The 15,000-nt window shown below is 43.0% G+C and overlaps 1 non-coding gene across 1 annotated transcript; it reads left to right on the forward strand.

Moving 5' to 3' along the window:
* The first annotated feature begins 12,161 nt into the window (after nucleotides 1-12,161).
* On the forward strand, nucleotides 12,162-12,233 carry Trnae-cuc. Its single transcript has one exon. It is a non-coding gene; the product is annotated as a tRNA-Glu (tRNA).
* Nucleotides 12,234-15,000: the final 2,767 nt, after the last annotated feature.

The raw sequence follows: 15,000 nt of genomic DNA on the forward strand, positions 1-15,000 counted from the left end.
GTTCGCCTACATTCAGCCTGTTCCTAAAAGGGTGACCGTTCTAACCCCTCAAACTACCGTCCTATAGCTTTAATCTCTTGCTTGTCTAAAGTTTTGAATCTATCCTGAATAGGAAGATTCTCAAACATCTGTCACTTCACAATCTTCTGTCTGATCGCCAGTATGGCTTCCGTCAAGGTCGCTCTACTGGTGATCTTCTGGCTTTCCTTACTGAGTCTTGGTCATCCTCTTTTAGAGATTTCGGTGAAACTTTTGCTGTTGCGTTAGACATATCAAAAGCTTTTGATAGAGTCTGGCATAAAGCTTTGATTTCAAAACTGCCCTCCTACGGCTTCTATCCTTCTCTCTGCAACTTTATCTCAAGTTTCCTTTCCGACCGCTCTATTGCTGCTGTGGTAGACGGCTACTGTTCTTCTCCTAAACCTATTAATAGTGGTGTTCCTCAGGGTTCTGTCCTGTCACCCACTCTCTTTCTATTATTCATTAATGACCTTCTTAACCAAACTTCTTGCCCTATCCACTCCTACGCTGATGATACCACCCTACATCTTTCCACGTTCTTTCAGAGACGTCCAACCCTTCAGGAAATCAACAGATCACGCGGGACGCCACGGAACGCCTGACTTCCGATCTTTCTAAGATTTCCGATTGGGGCAGAGAAAATCTAGTAGTTTTCAATGCCTCAAAACTCAATTCCTCCATCTATCAACTCGACACAACCTTCCAGACAACTATCCCTCTTCTTCAATGACACTCAACTGTCTCCTCTTCCACAATGAATATCCTCGGTCTGTCCTTTGCTCATAATCTTAACTGGAAACTTCACATCTCATCTCTTGCTAAAACAGCTTCTATGAAGTTAGGTGTTCTGAGGCGTCTCCGACAGTTTTTCTCGCCCTCCAACTGCTTACTCTGTATAAGGGCCTTATCCGTCCCTGTATGGAGTACTCTTCGCATGTTTGGGGGTTCCAGTCACACAGCTTTGCTTGATAGGGTGGAATCGAAAGCTCTTCGTCTCATCAACTCCCTCCTCTGACTAACTGTCTTCAGTCTCTTTCTCACCGCCGAAATGTTGCATCCCTTTCTATATTTTATCGCTATTTTCATGGTAACTGTTCTACTGATCTTGCTAACTGCATGCCTCCCTCCTCCTGCGGCCACACTGCACAAGGCTTTCTTCTTCCTCTCATCCCTATTCTGTCCAACTCTCTAATGCAAGAGTTAACCAGTACGCTCAATCATTCATCCCTTTCACTGGTAAACTCTGGAACTCCCTCCCTACATCTGTATTTCCAAATTCCTACAACTTGTCTTCTTTTAAGAGGGAGGTATCGAGGCATTTGCTCCCCTAATTCTGGCTGACGGTTTTGGCACTTTTTTTTAACTCTTTGGAGAGCCAGCGCTCAAGTGGGCCTTTTTCTAACTTTCTTTTTTTTTATTTGCCTTTGGCTGGCCCTCTTCCCTACGTAAAAAAAAAAAAAAAAAATGGTTCCACTTATGTTCTTAAAATACTACATACAACGGACACTGACTGTCTGTTTCCTTACTTTACTTTGCTTGACTTACTTTACAACTAAGGGAGGGAGAACGCGTGAGGGTGAGGAGAGAAGGAGCAAAACACTGATTACCTCTTTTTCTCCCCACAGTCTTTACTATTTCAATCTCCCCAACACCGAAGTTTCTGAAACTGTATAAAATCACCAAATAGTAAGCAGAATGAATATGGAAACGCGTTATGGTACTGAAGGCATTAAAAACTCGTGCGTTAGAGAGGAGGACCGAACAGAGAGAGAGAGAGAGATAAAGGGGAGAGAAAGAAGAGAGACTTGCTCAACGAAAACACAGGCGGAGAGGAAGCATGCAGTTCACAAGATCAGAAGAACAGTTGACGTGAAAATAGCGATAGAAGAAAAAAGGGAAGCAATACTGATACGATAAGAGAGAGAGAGAGAGAGAGAGAGAGAGAGAGAGAGAGAGAGAGAGAGAGAGAGAGAGAGAGAGAGAGAGAGAGAGAGAGAGAGAGAGAGAGAGAGAGAGAGAGAGAGAGGAGGAGGAGGAGGAGGAGGAGGAGGAGGAGGAGGAGGAGGAGGAGAAGAAGAGGAGAAGAAGAAGAAGAGGAAGAAGAAGAAGAAGAAGAAGAAGAAGAAGAAGAAGAAGAAGAAGAAGAAGAAGAAGAAGAAGAAGAAGAAGAAGAAGAAGAAGAAGAAGAAGAAGAAGAAGAAGAAGAAGAAGAAGAAGAAAGGAGGAGGAGGGAGGAGGAGGAGGAGGAGGAGGAGGAGGAGGAGGAGGAGGAGAAGAAGAAGAAGAAGAAGAAGAAGAAGAAGAAGAAGAAGAAGAAGAAGAAGAAGAAGAAGAAGAAGAAGAAGAAGAAGAAGAAGAAGAAGAAGAAGAAGAAGAAGAAGAAGAAGAAGAAGAAGAAGAACAACAACAACAACAACAACAACAACAACAACAACAACAACAACAACAACAACAACAACAACAACAACAACAACAACAACAACAACAACAACAACAACAAGTAAAGAAGAAAAGAACAAAAAAAGAAAGAGAGAGAGAGAGAGAAGAGAGAGAGAGAGAGAGAGAGAGAGAGAGAGAGAGAGAGAGAGAGAGAGAGAGAGAGAGAGTAGGTAAACCATAACACTTTTCCCAGCACACTATTTAACCAAGCAGTGAGAGTGGAGGCCCTATCAATACATGGACGGATAAGGCCCCGGGGCAGAGTGAGCGGGCGAGCAAAGGGTCGTGAGGAACAGTGCTTTTCTCCCTCTTATCAGTGGCGGCCTGTGCTCTGATGACGCGGCAGGATAGACGCTCGTAAAGGAAGGAGGGCAGAGGTGATAGGGAGGCGGGACAGTGGTGGTGGTGGTGGTGGTGGTGGTATTGAGTTTACGACCTGAGTGTTGATAAAGAGAAATTGTTTTGAGTGTGTTTTTCCTTTTTTTCCCTCCTTTTTGCTGTGTGTGTGTGTGTGTGTGTGTGTGTGTGTGTGTGTGTGTGTGTGTGTGTGTGTGTGTGTGTGTGTGTGTGTGTGTGTGTGTGTGTGTGGTTTTATAAATATACCCAAATAACCCTTTTTCTTTCAGCAATGCCAAACATCCCTCATTTAATCAGTCAATCAATCTTCATAATCGATAAACTAATCTTTTTTTTTTTCTGTTTTCTCTCCTTCCGTTCACTGACTTTACTCTTCCTTGTCCTGATTCACTCCTGCACGCTTAACCACTTCAGTACTGGGACGCATTTTTACCTTGAGTTTTGGGTGTGATTAGATGATTTTATTGACATTAGAAAGGGTCTATGGAGGTCAGAAGCTTAACACCCACAGTCTTCACTATTTTAATCCCCCACATGAGTTTCTGAAGCTGTATGAAATCACCAATTAGTAAGCAGAATGAATATGGAGATACATGTTTTTTTAGGGCATTTTAAGACAGTTTGGCTATGATAACACCATTTTATTGACATTAGGAAGGGTCTATGGAGGGTAGAAGATTAATAGCCACAGTCTTTACTATTTTAATCCCCCACATGAGTTTCTGAAGCTGTATGAAATCACCAAACAGTAACAAGAGGGAATATAATAACGTGACATGGTACTGAAGGGGTTAACTAATAAAAACACGCTGATATGATAAGGCAACACAGATACACAAGATACGTATTCTAAAACACTTCCGCGCCTCACACCACCTTCACTGTTTTCAAAGGGGTCTAGTTGAAGTGACACGGATTTTTAAGGGTGTTTCTGTGATTCTAGTGACATGTTAACAAGTTTTCTGCATTATCAACAGAACAAATACTCTTTATCTTTAGAACACTTAATCACAGCATCTTCACTATTTTCAAAGGGGTCTAGTTGAAGTGACACGGGTTTTTAAGGGTGTTTCTGTGATTCTAGTAACATGTTAACAAGTTTTCTGCATTACCAACAGAACAAATACTCTTAAGAACACTTCCACACAGCACCTTTACTGTTTTCAAAGGGGTCTAGTTGAAGTGACACGGGTTTTTAAGGGTGTTTCTATAATTTTAGTAACATGTTAACAAGTGTTCTGCATTACCAACAGGACAAATACTCTTTACAACTCGGCCACTCGTCTCTGTGGTCTATGAAAATGGTCGCAGTGAGAGAGGAAAGCGTTTCTCAATAGGGCGTTTTAGCGTACGATAATTGAAGAAGCAATGTACGATACTAATTCTTCCCTCAATACGATACAAGAGATCCAATTTTAGTGTACGATATTGTTAAGAGTTCTGTACGATGTCACTGATAAAAGAAACACACAGGCAGATTTAATGTACGATAATACTAAAAACAATGTAACAGCCAGAAGCGCACACATCACTATTGTATGTGTGTTTAAGGCTGTGTGCGTGTATGTGTGTGTGTGTGTTTATGTATGTGTGTTTAAGGCTGTGTGTGTGTGTGTGTGTGTGTGTGTGTGTGTGTGTGTGTGTGTGTGTGTGTGTGTGTGTGTGTGTGTGTGTGTGTGTGTGTTTATGTATGTGTGTGTGCTTATATGAAGTGGAATGACATTTTTCCACATGACTGTAATGAATTAATATTGTGGTGGAGTGGAGACCATACAATCACACAGTCGCTCTACTAAACTGGTGGTGGTGATTAAAACAGTCATTCCACTCAACTATGAAGAGAAGTGGCATGAGGATGAGAGATACAGTCATACAATCACAGTCACTCCAGTACAGTCATTCTTTCACTCCATTTCACTCTGACTGGTGGAGATCAACAGTCAGTCATTCATTCCACTTAACTGCATCTTGTCTGGCGGTGAAGGGAGTAATTGTACAGTAATTCCACTTCACTGTTCGATGTCGTCTTCTCCTTCGCCTCTACAGAACAATACGATGCGCGATAATTTTAAAACGTTCGATATTTCAGGAATGACTTAAAAAATGATAATATTCTTACGTTCTCCTTATCTACTTTCATTTATCATTCACTTTATCTTTCTTCTTTTTATTTATTTATTTTTCCTCTCTTATCATCTCCTCCACATTGTCACATTTATCATTTTTCATTCACATTCCTATTTATCTTTTCGTTATCTCCTTCCTCCTCCTCTTTTTTTTTTTTTTTTTTGCCTCTTATCGTTTCTTCACCTTGTTACGTTGTTCTCCTTTCCTTATCTTCATCTTATCTTGTTTTGTTTTTGTTCATTGTCTTTTCTCCTTTCTTCTCCTTTCCTTCATTTTCTCTCTTCTATTTCCTTTGTTGTATGTTAGTTAATATTTATGATTATTACGTATTCTCTCTCTCTCTCTCTCATTATTCTTCTTCATTTCTCGTTCTTCTCTCTCTTTTTCCCATTTCCTTTCATCTTCGTATCTTTTCTATTTCCTTTTTCGTTCATTTCTTTTTTTTTTCTTCACTTCTTCTCTTGTTACTTCTTGCTTTATATTTTCTTGTTTGGTTTATTTTTCCTCCTCCTCCTCTTCCTCCTCCTCTTCCTTCTTCTCCAATTCCTCTTCCTCTTCCTCCATTTCTTCTTTCTTTATTTTCATTTCATCTCTTCATCACATTTTTCTTCCACTCTATTCATCCTCTTCCCTTTCTTCTTTTTCTTCCTTCTTCTCATTTTCTTCCACTTTCTTCTTCTTCTGTCTTTCTCTCTCTCTCTCTCTCTCTCTCTCTCTCTCTCTCTCTCTCTCTCTCTCTCTCTCTCTCTCTCTCTCTCTCTCTCCTTCATTAATCTATACTGCCTACCTCCTCCTCCTCCTCCTCCTCCTCCTCCTCCTCCTCCTCCTCCTCCTCCTCCTCCCTCCATCACCATCTCTACCCTCCCACACCTACCTATTCTCAGCCTTCATCTCTTCCTTCACCGCCTCTTTCACGCCTCACAGCCTCACTCATCCCCGAGCACAACAGGCAGTCACGTCCAGTCACGCCAGTCACGTTCACTCACGCCTACTCACGCCAGTCACCCCGAGATGCAAGGCTGGGCTGAGGCAGGGCAGGCAGGAACACCAGATTAAACCACACTAGACCTTAATTTGGTAAGTGTGTGTGTGTGTGTGTGTGTGTGTGTGTGTGTGTGTGTGTGTGTGTGTGTGTGTGTGTGTGTGTGTGTGTGTGTGTGTGTGTGTGTGTTTTATTTGTGTTTTTTTATTAGGGATTGTGGTTATATATGGAAAAAAAGTAACGAGGAAAAGTAAGATAATGGAAGAGAAAAGATTAACTTGATGTGTTTGTGTTTAGGAAAAGTGATGGAAAAGAGGACATAATGAAGAAGAAGAAGAAGAAGAAGAAGAAGAAGAAGAAGAAGAAGAAGAAGAAGAAGAAGAAGAAAAAGTAGTAGTAGTAGTAGTAGTAGTAGTAGTAGTAGTAGTAGTAGTAGTAGTAGTAGTAGTAGTAGTAGTAGTAGTAGTAGTAGTAGATTATCAAAGTATAGTCTTCTGAAAGTGTTAATAACTGCAAAACAACAACAACAACACAATACAAACCTAACTAACAAACTAAAAAACACACACACACACACACACACACACTGTCCTCATAACACAGCACCGCAATTTTGACAAGACCAATGCGTGTGTTTCTTTAAGTCTTGCTCTTCTCGTCTTGTTAGTCCCTTGTTTCTCGCGTTCTTAATCTTTACTGAACAAATTGAGGTAAGGAGGGCAGGACAGAGAGAGAGAGAGAGAGAGAGAGAGAGAGAGAGAGAGAGAGAGAGAGAGAGAGAGAGAGAGAGAGAGAGAGAGAGAGAGAGTGTGAGAGAGTGTGTAGTGCAATGGGTTTGATGACATACGACAAGGCCACGATAACACACACACACACACACACACACACACACACACACACACACACACACACACACACACACACACACACACACACACACACACACACACACACACACACACACACAGGACACTCAAATCAGGTTCCCACTCTCACTCTCTCTTCACTCTCTCTCTCTCTCTCTCTCTCTCTCTCTCTCTCTCTCTCTCTCTCTGTTGCTCTTTCAATATCTAGACTTGTTTTTGTTAGTCTTTGTTTTCGTAGTTTGTTTTTCTAAGATAAAGTTTATTTTATTGTCTTTATTTTCATTATTGTTTGTTTTCTTTCCATTTTGTGTTGTTTTAGTGCTACAGTTTCTTAGTTCGCTAGTTTTGTAGTTTAGAAAGGACAGAGTTTTTTTTTTTCTTTTATTCTCTCTCTCTCTCTCTCTCTCTCTCTCTCTCTCTCTCTCCACCACTACACATCCACACATCCACACACCCACACGTACTATTACCACATCTATCCACTGCACATCCGAACACACACACACACACACACACACACACACACACACACACACACACACACACATCAACAATGCAAGCACCTTCCCCGCCTTCCCCTCGTCCACTCACGCCTCATAACCTCACCAAGTTTACTCCCACGATGGTTGTCACTCAATACACGTCACCGCCCACTCAAAGACACGCCCACACTTGCACTCACGCCGGTTGCAGCTGGGTGTGGCTGATCGCATTCCACAGGTGACAGAGGTGAATTAAGAGCCTCAGGTGTATTGACGTATGAGTGACGGACAGGTGAGGTGAGTGCTGTTCAGGTGAGTTAATAAAGGACGTGGTCAGGTGAGTTAACAGAACAGGTAAGTAGGACAGGTAAGGACATATTGATCTCTTCAGTACTGGGACACATTTTCACCTTGAGATTTATGTACGATTAAGACCATTTTATTGACATTAGGAAGGGTCTATGGAGGTCAGAAGATTAAAGGCCACAGTCTTCACTATTTTAATCCCTTCAATACTGGGACACATTTTTACCTTGAGATTTGTGTACGATAAGACCATTTTATTGACATTAGGAAGGGTTTATGGAGGTCAGAAGATTAATGGCCACAGTCTTCACTATTTTAATCCCCCACATGAGTCTCTGAAGCTGTATAAAATCACCAAATAGTAACCAGAGTGAATATGGAAACACGTCACGGTACGGAAGAGATTAAGAGTAGGACAGCTTAGAGTTCCACAGGTAAGAAGAAGAAGAGGCGAGGAAGACATTTAAAAGAAGAGCAGGTAAGAGATGGTCAGGTGTGGTCAGGTGGGATTTAGACAAGACAGGTGAGAAAGTAACAGGTAAGAAGAAATGGTGATTCCTTCTTCTTCCTCCTCTTCTTCTCTAGTCTTCTTCGTCTTATTTTCCTCCTCCTCTTTCATTCTTTTCTTCTTCTCCCTCCTCTTCCTCCTCTCCTCCTCCCTTTCGTCTTGTCTTTCACTTCTATCCACCTCTTTATCCTCTTCTTCACTATTCCCTTCTTCGTTCGCCTTCTTCTCCATCATCTTCCTCCTCCTCTTCCTCTCCTCCTCTTTTTCTTCACTATTCCTCATTTCTTCTGCACTGCTTTCACTTATCTTTATCTCCTCCTCCTCCTCCTCCTCCTCCTCCTCCTCCTCCTCCTCTTCCTCTTCCTCTTCTCCCGCAGAAAGAAGAGGAGTGGTCTTCTGATCCTCTTGTGGCGGTGTGGTGGATGTGGTGGTGCGTTTGACAATGGGGAATTTTTTGTTGTTGTTGTTGTTGTTGTTGTTGTTGTTGTTGGTGGTGGTGGTGGTGGTGGTGGTGGTGGCTGGGTTTCATTTCACTATTTGGCATGTCTTCTTTTCTTTTACGTGGACAGGTAAGCTTTATAAATAAGCTCTCTAGGTAACATAAATAGAGAACAGGTGAGTGAATAAGTCTACCTGTTTAAGTGCAGGAAATTTTTAAGTGGGTGAGTTAGAAAATGAGAAAACAGTAAGAGTGTGTGTGTGTGTGTGTGTGTGTGTGTGTGTGTGTGTGTGTGTGTGTGTGTGTGTGTGTGTGTGTGTGTGTGTGTGTGTAGAATTGAGTTCAATATAGTCAGTTTAATAGAACGAAGAAGAAAAAAGGAAGAAGGAAGGAAGGAAGGAAGGAAGGAAGGAAGGAAGGAAGGAAGGAAGGAAGGAAGGAGGAAGATAAAAGGAAGAAAGATAGAAAGAAGAGAGAAAAAAAAATAAGTATATAAATAAATAAAGAAAGAAAGGAAGAAAGAAAGAAAAAAGAAAGATAGATAGATAGAAAGAAGGAATAAATAAACGAATAAAGAAAGAGAGAAAGTAGGGAAAGAAATAAAACACAAAAAATAAGCAACAAAGAAAGACAAAAGAAAGAGAAAAAAGAGAAAGAAAGAAAGAGAAAGAAAAGAAAGAAAAAGACAAAGAAGAGAAAGAAGAAAGAAAAAGAAAAAGAAAGAGAGAAAAGAGAAAGAAAGAAAAAAAAAAAAAAGAAAAGAAAGAAAACGACAGAAAACAAGAGAGAAAGAGAAATAAATAAAGAAATAAAGAAAGAATAAAACAAGAAAAAGAGAGAAAGAAAGAAAGAAGGAGAGTCTGATGTCACATTTTTCACACAACAATACAAACAAATGAAATAAAACAAACAAATAAACAAACAAAATGTAAATAAGGTAAACAAATAAATAAATAAAACAAATAAAACAACAAAACTTCCCGCCATTTTCAAACATTACTTATTTATTTATTTATTTATTTATTTATTTATTTATTTATTATTATTTGCTCATATGACTGTTTATCACCAAATATCTTGCTTTTTTTTTTTTTTTCTTTTATTTCTCTTGTTGTTGTGCACTTGTCCCGTTTAACATCACACACACACACACACACACACACACACACACACACACACACACACACACACACACATTCCTTTTCCCTCATTTTTTTTCCTTATAAACTGAGCTGAGCAATTGTACTCGTTGACTCCTCCTCCTCCTCCTCCTCCTCCTCCTCCTCCTCCTCCTCTCTCCTCCTCCTTCTCCTCCTCCTCCTCCTCCCATTCTGTCCTAGCCATTACATCACTCAAGTTTTATAGGTTAGTAGGGAGGAGGAGGAGGAGGAGGAGGAGGAGGAGGAGGAGGAGGAGGAGGAGGAGGAGGAGGAGGAGGAGGAGGAGGAAGAAGAGGAGTGAAGAACAGAAGAGAGTGGAGGATGGAAAGAGGGAGGTAAGAGGATGGAAGGAATTAAAGAAGGAAGGAGAGAGAGAGAGAGAGAGAGAGAGAGAGAGAGAGAGAGAGAGAGAGAGAGAGAGAGAGAGAGAGAGAGAGAGAGAGAGAGAGAGAGAGAGAGAGAGAGAGAGAGAGAGAGAGAGAGAGAGAGAGATTTAAACACCAAACGATGAGAAAAAGTCCAGATGAAAAACCACATTTTCTCTCTCTCTCTCTCTCTCTCTCTCTCTCTCTCTCTCTCTCTCTCTCTCTCTCTCTCAGATTCACCAGATTAACTCCAGTTTTCTCTTATTTGCTTTCTTCTTTACCACCACCACCACCACCACCACCACCACCACCACCACCACCTCCTCTTTAACCCCTTCAGTACTATGATGCGTTTCCATATTCACTCTGCTTACAATTTGGTGATTTTATACAGCTTCAGAAACTCAAGTGGGGGATTAAAATAATGAAGACTGTGGCCATTAATCTCCTGACCTCCATAGACCCTTCCTAATGTCAATAAAATGGTCTAATGGTACACAAATATCAAGGTAAAAAATGTGTCCCAGTACTGAAGGGGTTAAAATAGTGAAGACTGTGGCCATTAATCTCCTGACCTCCATAGACCCTTCCTAATGTCAATAAAATGGTCTAATCGTACACAAATATCAAGGTAAAAAATGTGTCCCAATAGTGAAGGGGTTAAGAGCCGCTCCTCCCCTCGCGGCTTTGAAATTAAAGGGCTCAATAAATACTCCAATAAATGGCTTTGTTCGCTGCTCACTACCATCGACCCCTCAAGTGACTACTGCTTAAAGCGCCCCGTCTTGTCAATAACGAGAGAGAGAGAGAGAGAGAGAGAGAGAGAGAGAGAGAGAGAGAGAGAGAGAGAGAGAGAGAGAGAGAGAGAGAGAGAGAGAGAGAGAGAGAGAGAGAGAGAGAGAGAGAGAGAGAGAGAGAGAGAGAGAGAATGATTTGTTTCTTTACTTTTCTGTCATTTTGTTTTCTTCTTATAATTTTCTTTCTTTCTTCTTCTTCTTCTTCTTCTTCTTCTTTCTCCTTCTTTATTCCTGATATTCTTGTTCTGGTTCTTATTGTTCTTCTGTCTCCTCCTCCTCCTCCTCCTCCTCCACGAAGTAAGAGGAGCAGGCAGGGGGGGGGGTGTAGAAAGAGATGAAGGCAGCAGTCATAGGTGGAGGGAGGCAGGGAGAACGAGAAATGGTAGGGTGGATGGCGGTGTGAGGAGGTGATGCAGGGAGAGGAGCAGGCAGGGAGGGCAGGGAGGATGAGCAGGCAGGAAGGACGAGCAGGCAGGGAGACGGAGGCAGGGAGGAGATACAGGCAGGAGATGAAAGGTGTGTGGTGGTCCTGGTGGTGGTGGTGGTGGTGGTGGTGTTGGTGGTGTGTTGGTGGTGTTGGTGGAGCAGGTGGGGCAAGTTGGGTCAGCATCCTCCACTCAGCCTGGCCTGCACCGGTACTCGCGGGAAACAGTTGTGCGTGGCGCGTGGTGTGGTGGGTCAGTGAGGTGGGTGAGGTGAGGTGGGGTGAGGTGGGGTGAGGTGGGATGGGGTGGGTCTTGTTCTGCTTGTTCTCAGTGGTGGGGCTCTTGTTGATCCTTCTTGAAGCGTGCAGGGTTGTGGAATTCACCTCAGAGGAAATATTGTTAGTTTTTTTTTTTCTTTTTTTTATGAGTAAGATACAAGTTGAGGTGGTGTAAATCAACGGGGACTCTTCTTCTTCCTGTTCTTGTCTGTTTTGGTCTTGTTCTTCTTGTTCTTGTTCTTATTTACACGGTGAGGGTCGTGGAATGGAGCACACAAGACAGACAGACAAATAGACTCCTCCAGTGAGCCGCCTCCTGCCAGAGGTCACTGCATGTGTTCTCTGCTGACTGGCCACCGCTGCCCACCACGCCGCTACTCACAGGCCGGCCTAGTGTGACACAGGCGTGGTGGCAGGTGGACGTCACGTAATTAGCCGCGACACTCACGCGACACACACAAGACACCATCACCTGCACGCCACCACGCCACCCACGCACACGGCTCATCAGGTGTTCGGAAAAACACATTTTCTTGGCCGGCGTCTGAATTCTACATTGTCTGTACCACTCTCAAAATTTGATTTGGTCACATTTTCTCCCTAGCAGCCTCCCGTGTGGTCTAGTGGCTAGGATACGCGGCTCTCACCCGCGAGGCCCGGGTTCGATTCCCGGCACGGGAAGAATGTTTTTAGAATGGACTGAAGGCTCACTCTACTACCGCTTGGCACTGCGCCCGCAAGTGTGTGTGTGTGTGTGTGTGTGTCTGTGGTGGGGGCGTAAAGTTCAACGCCACCACGCGACCCATTCTTTTTCTGACACGTTCATGAAGCGACCAAACCTGCCCACTGCCCACCGCGGCTGCCGGGCCACCGCCACCGCCACCGCCGCCCGCCGCCCCGCAGCACCGCCGCCAGGCTGCTCGGTGGTCGGTGCTCCCCCTGCTGTGTCTGTTTGTTCCTTTCTTCGCCTTTCTTTCCCTCCCCTGCCTGTGTTGCTTGTACTTCTATTTATGTGCCTTCCTCTCAATAAAGTGTTACACTGGTGGCGGGACTGACGGCCTCAACCAGACTCTTCCCTTCCCTCTTTCCCCTACCACCTACCCTACCCCCAGCCACCCACTCACCTCCCGCCCCACCAGCCGCCGCGAGGAGTGCCACATTTTTCCCCAACAATCAGGTCGCAGATCCTTGAAGGTGACCCTCGTGTGTCTCCAGCGCCAGGGAAAACCAGTGAGCCGCGTGTAGGGGGACAGGGATGAAGGGGAAGGGGAAGGGGAGAAAGGAGTGTAGGGGTGGAGGGAATGAGTGAAAGGGTGTGGTGGGGTGAGAGTGGCAGCTCCGCGGGACACCAGACACCACCACTCAAGGCGGCACTCAACAGCCTGCAGTGTTATTGAGGCGGTGCATCACAAGCCTGACCTGAGAGTATAGCTATCACCAATCAGCGCACATCACCACTGCCTTCACCGCGACACACACACACACACACACACACACACACACACACACACACACACACACACACACACACACACACACACGGCTTTTGTACCTCTTTCTCACTCCCTCTCCACGATATTTTTTTTTTTTTTTTTTTTTGTAAGAGGTGAAAACTGTCCAAGGGCAAAAATAAACTTAAAGACTGTTCAGTGTAAATTTAACCCATAACATTCACTCTGTTTACTATTTGGTGGTTTTGTACAGCTTCAGAATCTTATGTCGGGGATTAAAATAGTGAAGACTGGCCATTAATCTTCTGACCTCCCTAGACCCTTCCTAATGTCAATAAAATAGTCTAATCCTACACAGATCTCAAGGTAAATATGTGTCCCAGTACTGGAGGGGTTAAAATGGTAAAGACTGTGGCTATTAATCTTCTGACCTCCATAGACCCTTCCTAATGTCAATAAAATAGTCTAATCATACACAAATCTCAAGGTAAAAATGTGTCCCAGTACTGAAGGGGTTAACTCTTTGGTAACATACGACTGTTGTTATGACTTCAGACAAAACCAACAAGAAGAGGAACAACTAAAACAAGAAAACAAGGCCATGCAGTATGCTTGTGAACTAGACTCTTACACCAGCACACCAAACCATCACCTCATTGCACCAAACACTCACTATACCACAATCTCTTGGTGAGCTACCCATGCAAAGAGCTCATATTTGCATGGGAGCTTAACGATATGAGTGGAGTGTTTTGTGAGCCCTTAACTCCTTCAGTACAGGAACACATTTCTACCTTGAGTTTTGGGTGTCATTGGACGATTTTATTGACATTAGCAAGAGTCTATGGAGGTTAGAAGATTAATAGCCAGTTTTCAGTACAGGGAACGCATTTTTACCTTGAGTTTTGGGTGTGATTAGACGATTTTTCTGACATTAGCAAGAGTTTATGGAGGTCAGAAGATTAATGGCCAGAGTCTTCACTGTTTTAATCACCCACATAAGTTTCTGAAGCTGTATAAAATCACCAAATAGTAAGCAGAATGAATAGAGAAACGCGTTATGGTACTGAAGGAGATAAACGAGAGAAGAAAAAAAAAAAAAAAAAAAACAGTGGCCAATGCTGACTGTGGAAGCTGATCAATACTGAAGGGCATTTTTTTTTAGTTGGCTAGCAAACGAAAAAGGGTCACTGTGGAACTGCCCCCATGAAGAACAGGAGGGAGGCAGACTTGAGGAGCACGTGTTGGAATCTAAGGGAGAAACAAGCCGCCCGTTGCGGCTGTGTGGAGACTATCATGCATATCACCTGTTGACATTGTGTAAAGGTGCTTGATAATATACTACTGTTACTATTACTACTGCTACTTATACTACTACTACTACTATTACTACTAATACTACTGCTGCTGCTGCTATTACTACTATTACTACTACTACTACTACTACTACTACTACTACTACTATTTCTCCTACTACTACTATTACTACAACAACAACTACTACTACTACTGCTGCTGCTGCTGCTATTACTACTACTACTACTACTACTGCTACTGCTACTGCTGCTGCTGCTGCTGCTGCTACCACCACTGCTGCTGCTGCTACTGCTGCTACTACTACTGCTGCTGCTACTGCTACTGCTGCTGCTGCTACTGCTGCTGCTGCTACTACTACTACTACTACTACTACTACTAACTATATTACTACTAACACTAATACTACCACTACCACTTATCATTACTACTTTTAATACAACTACTACTATTACAACCACCGCCACTATTATTCTACTACTACTACTACTACTACTACTACTACTACTACTACTATAGAGAAGAAAAAACGAGAAAGAAAAATAAGAAAAAATGTCCAAACAAAAAAAAATCAGAGAGAGAGAGAGAGAGAGAGAGAGAGAGAGAGAGAGAGAGAGAGAGAGAGAGAGAGAGAGAGAGAGAGAGAGAGAGAGAGTACGCGACACATACACTTGAACTAAAAC

This window comes from Portunus trituberculatus, chromosome 18 (genome assembly GCF_017591435.1).
Source record: "Portunus trituberculatus isolate SZX2019 chromosome 18, ASM1759143v1, whole genome shotgun sequence".
Taxonomy (NCBI): Eukaryota; Metazoa; Arthropoda; class Malacostraca; order Decapoda; family Portunidae; genus Portunus; species Portunus trituberculatus.